The following is a 6,000-nucleotide window of genomic DNA, read 5'->3' as shown; positions in this document are numbered from 1 at the left end:
TTTTTTCCATTGGGTAAACTAAAGAAGTGAGACATGTGTACACTTACGGCTCCACAGTGAGGTATTTCTGTAATGTGTGGATAAACAATTCAGTTCTCATAATCGCATTGCGTTCAGGCCACTTTAATACTTAAGATGATATAAAATTTCATGTAAAAATATCCAGCTAATTGCTCTGCTTTATTTTACAAGCTAACACAGGCAGCTGAGCAAGATTCTTTAATTTAGAAGGCAAATGTACTTTTCATCTAGCTGTACCAAGAATTTTACATAAAAATAATTTTAAATTGGCTAAATGGAGATGTAACTTCATTATGGATGAGTTAACATTTAGAAACTTTATTTCAGTGGCACACTTTTTAATATTTACACTTAAGTGAAATTTATAGTATATTTTATTGTACTTTGGAAATTGTAAGATTGTAAGTCAAAGCCTACAGTATTTATTGGACCTTGGTTATAGACATGATTACTTTATTTTGAAATATAAAACTGTGTCTAATGCAAAAGAAAATTTTGGGCATAAATACACAATTTTTAACACATTTTAAGTCATCTGTTTTTCCTCATGTGATATCAGTGTTTTAATTTTATAGAAAATAGCTACATAATTTATTAAAAATTAAGAAGTAATTGTATTTTGTTATGGTTACTGACACTGAATTACAATCTTATTAACATTACACTGCTCATTTTTTGATACTATAAAACAAAATTGTTTATGCCAGTTCATTGGAAATTAACTAACTTTTAAATTTATTTATTTACTTTTTGTATACTTAGGACAGACTCTACAGGTCCCTACAGGGTTTCATTACCAATAGCTCAGCAGATTAAATGCCTACAAGCAGGCGCAGGGGATCAAGGGTTCGATCCCTAGGCCTGCTCAGCAAGCTCTGTCCCCGGGGTGCGTTGAGACAGCAATTGAGACTGGGTGTGGGGGCACACATCTGTAATCCCAGCGCTTGGGAGGCTGTAAACAGATGGATCATTATGAATCCAATCTAGTAGTGAGATCCTGAACACCCTGTAGACGCTTCCCTAAAATACAAAATAATAAATAAAGATAAAATCCAATATGTACATTTGGCGATTTTATAAAATATAGTCACACTAACTCATTACATTTTCTAACCATTAATACATTTGGCCCTTCCACAAGTGTGGAAATGGTGAGTCAGATAGTGCAATGTATACACAATTGTTTTCATTTTTCTTTTTCTTTTTTTTAAATGTGTTTAGTACCCGGTCTACAGGATCTCACTACGTAGATTAGATTCATAATGATACTCCTGTTTTCAGCCTCCCAAGTGCTAGGATTACAGACGTGTACCACCAGCCCAGTCTCAGTCTCTGTGTCAGCCTGCCTCTGGGGCGGGGCCAGCTCAGCACGCAGGACGCCAGCTATCGAACCCCCTGTCCCTGGGTCTGCCTCAGCTTTAGTCAGCTGAGCTGTCTGGCTGGCCCAACAATTGCTTTCTTTTATTAAGTTCCTACATGGCAAGAAGCAACATTATAATCATTCTTCCTATAACAAGAATGAAGGAATTAAAGTAAAGTGAGGTTAATTAATTTCAAAATGGTGAAATACCCAATCAAAACCCAAAACTACTAGAACTACGACTGTCATACATCCTCTATCCACTACTGTTACTATACTGACATAGGTTAATTCATTTATTCTTAATACGTAGTAAAAGAACATTTCATCTGGATGTTTATTTTCTCCTTTCTGCTGGAAACTACCTAATAAAAACTTTCTCTGAACCTCTTAAGTTAAAATTCAAATTCAATGGCTCTAATTTAATGTAAAATATTCACTTATGCATTATACATTTTCATTGAAACAATATGGCTTTTAACGACTGCCTATTTAATTTCCATCCTGCTTTCCATTTATTTGTCCATGTATGTGAACTACTAAGAGATGCGATGGCTCAAAAAAAGGCTAATAATATTTTCATAAAGATGTTAAATCTGTCATTTTAAGCTCCTTTCTACTTACTAAGAAATAAAATTTTGTCATTTCTATTATAGCAGTAACACACATATCACATGTTACCCCCTGACATGGCTTACTAGGAATACCCTGAGTTTTCAATTTGAATGTTAACCAGCCTTTCAGTGGATCTCAGTTGCCTACCTGTTTTGTGTATAGTGTGCCTTCGCCACACACTACAACAATATACTGTTTGACATCAATAAATTTGCAAAAGCTTCTAGATATAACATCTAACATAATCCTCACAACAACCTAAAAAAATAAAATCCCATTGTTGGGAAAAAGAAAATAAAAAATAATGAATTTCCTAGTCCTATGCAAGTGTCTACAGGGAATCCCAGAACACACTTTTGCAGCCAAATACAGAAGTACATAATACAGAAATACCTTTCTAATCAGCCACCACCATATTATCTAAGCCTCAGCATACTGTGTTTAATTCTCTAATTTTAGCCCATCTCAATTATTTACATGGGGCACCAATAAAACAGCAATGAAAGTGTTTCTTAAACTTTTTTGGATCATGTATTTTCTTGTATATCTGAAGTAGTTTGTAATGTCTTACTTTAAAGAACCAACTAGATATAAGTCAAAATACTGTGTGTGTTTTACTTACATTAGCAAATCATTGACTTGCTAAGCCTCATTTTTTTAACTCAATAATAAGGAGTTTGAAGATACGACTTGAAAAATGTCGTTCCAAATTATAAATTGTTTATGTTGAAAATTATATGCAAAAAGAGTCAGTGGTAGAGAATTTAGTGGAATGTCATGAAGACTCATTTGAAAAAAAAAGAAAGAAAATACTATTTGGATCTACAATGCATTGGAGGTGACTGCAGTGGCTAGCCATGAAATGATAAGTGTGAATTTATAAAGGATGGTGATTAAATGCAGTATAAGAAAAGAATCAGTCAGAATCGTTTTGGACAAAATTACATGATAGCTACTGGTGAGTGATTTAACACGGAGCATAAATTAATATTAAATTTACAGTTATGTCCAATTTTTAGTAGAATAGTGGATCTCAGCTAAAATGAGGGAACTAAGAAATGCACTGTTAAAAGCAGAAAGTGATACATTTGGTTGGTGACATGGAAAGTTTTAGTTGCAAGTAATACAGTAATAGGAATTTTAGATTATAGGAATAAATTTAATGCTGGTGATGCAGATCGAAAAATCTCCAGAATTAGAGGTACTAGATGAAAACCTAAGAGGGAAGAGAATGCCTCACAGGAAGACTGTAAAGCAAGAGAACCAAGTGAAAATTTGAACATCTCAGAATCTTGGCGTGTGTGTAAGAGAGCAAGGTTACTGGGCAGAAGGCCATTGTATTGTTGGTGGGATTCCTTCAATGAGTCAATGGACTCAACCATCATACCAACAAGACCCCGTCCTTGACCTACCTATTGCTTATGTTTGCTCTCTGATATGCTTGGCTTTTGTTCTTCTTTTTTCTCATATATAGTGGGTTTCTCAAATTTTAGACTCATTTTGAACATTCCCATCTCCTAGGTAAAGGAAAAACGAGAGGTACTAAGGGCCATTTTCACTCATTTACTTTTACCAAAATCTTGCATTAATATATGCATTACTAATCCTTTATTTACTTGAAAATTAATTCCAAGGAAAAGCAACTTTAAAGTCCAAGCCTTCTTTCTCATGCATCTTAGTTGGTCTACCATAATGTACTTTATATTAAGTTTTTATGTATTTAATGGTTGGTATTTTACAGTAGTTAATGAATACTCAGTGGAAGAATAAATGAAAAAGTGAATAAGAGGACCAAATATTAGAAAAAATCATGTTGAGCAAGGTGAAAATAATATAAATCAGTAAAACAGAGAAAAAGCAGACTCTCTCTCTCTCTCTCTCTCTCTCTCTCTCTCTCTCTCTCTCACATATTTTTCCATAATTTTATTGAGAAACAAATAGCAATGAGACAGTTTCAAATCAAATTGGTAGGACAGTTCCAATAATTAACACATTGCATACATTCTCCCTAGTGGTTATTTGCTGTACAAGATGCAGACATGATATCCTACTTACAAACACCATTAGAACAAATCCCTCTATTCATTAAGAGAACTATAACTGTAACTATATATCTATCCTAACCATTTTGAATACACAGATACAAAATGGACATTCATCTGTATCCCCTTTTTTGTTTACTTCTGTCATTTGAATATTATAGGTGTGTGAATTCAGCAAAATATTCCAAAATAGTCCAGTAGTCCATAATAGTATTAGGTCACAGCTGAACATAACAGCATGGCTTTACTTCTTATATTTCATTTTTATACTTTTCTGCTGGTTGGTTAAGATAAAGATAAAGCAAGACCTATGCAACAAGAGTTGTAGATTTTGGATCTGATAAGGTCAGTGAAATCCCCTCAGGATTTATCTGAGATCCTGTACCTCAGATTGTAGAACCTTTGTCAGTGTCAGCCATGTGAATGAGTCACGGCCATTGCTTGGCCAATGTGCTTTCTGTGAAAGCCTGAGAGAAAGTTTTCTCTCCATGTGACTCTCCTTAGGCACACTCTACATCATTGATCACTTTCCTCTTTGGCCCCATAATCTCCTTGATCAGAAAATCTGGGGCACTACTGAGTTACATGACGCTACAGTATCTCTCTTGTATTTGATACAGGGTCTTATTAAGCAGCTCAGACTCATAGTGATCCTCCTGTTTTAAGCCTCCCCAGTGCTGGGATTACAGGTGTGTGCTACCATGCCCAGTCTCCGTGGCTGGCTGGTGGTGGAGCCAAGATGGCATATGGTGCCAGGGGTCAAACTAGACTATTTTCATTGGTACTGTAATTAGCTGGATTTTTTTTTTCTTACTGTTTAAGTAGGAGAGGTATCATGTACACAGTGAGCTGTTAAGGAACACCATCCTCTGGAAACTTAGAAATTATGTCAGTAATTCAGAACATGATTTTATATTTTTGAGGAATCAAGTAACATTTAAAACCACAATATTTCTCCTGATTAGAACTTGCCAGCAACTTTATTTAGTGTCTGTTGTAATAATGTTAGTCTGATATAATAATGAGTTCTACTGCATGCAAATTCTAGAACAGTGCATTTCCAATTTTCCATGCAAATGAATCACCAGAGAGCCCTGCTGAAGTTAGACACTGAGTCTCTGAGAATCCCTGAGGTCTGAAGTTTCCATCCAGAGAGAACATCTTACATACCAAGCTCCAGAGTTCTGGTCTACTACATTGCATGCTCCATGTAGTGACAGAGATACTAATAGCTTGGTGCTAATTCAACATTTTCTGAATTTTAAAAAAATGCACTGTTGGTTCAGCTAATGCAAACAGGGAAGAAAAGGCTTAATACAGTAGAGGAATGAAGAACTCACCCAACTTCCTACACTGTGCAATTCATTTGGAGGGTTCCAGTACATAAGGAAATCCTACTCAAAAGTGATTATAAGAAATAATTTGCCTCAGTGTTATTTGAAGGAGTTGTAATTCTTCCTAATTCTAATCAGTCACTGCTTCACTATTAGATGAGGGGCTAAAAGCTAAGGTGAAGCTTAAAAGGTATGTGTACCCTCAGAAGTGTAGGTGCTGTTTCCTTGGACTCCTTATTTCCCATACAATATTTCATTGATTTGCTACTAATAATCATTGTCTCAGGAAATCTCTTTTTCTCTGTGATTCTCTTCTTCATTTTTATGTTTTCACTTTTTCTCTAGTCTCATATAATTCTGAGATTATTCATTAGTTTTGTGAAACTGTCAGGAGAAAGAAAGCATCTGACGGAAAGTACACACAGCAAGAGCCAAGAGTTGTGTGGAACTTTAACTATCTAAAGTGAAAGATGGTACTCTACATTTTCATTTACTGTGCGTAGGAAAAAAACCCTCCTCTCAGCCCAATAGGAAGCTCACACTACTAAGATATGAGAATAGGAACTTCTGCATAATTCCAGACCCTTAAAGGACAAACACAGATAACAAACGAGAGATGGAATAACAA

Source organism: Octodon degus, unplaced genomic scaffold (assembly GCF_000260255.1).
Source record: "Octodon degus isolate 3935 unplaced genomic scaffold, OctDeg1.0 scaffold00294, whole genome shotgun sequence".
In the NCBI taxonomy this organism is placed as follows: Eukaryota; Metazoa; Chordata; class Mammalia; order Rodentia; family Octodontidae; genus Octodon; species Octodon degus.
This window is presented reverse-complemented; position numbering follows the sequence as displayed.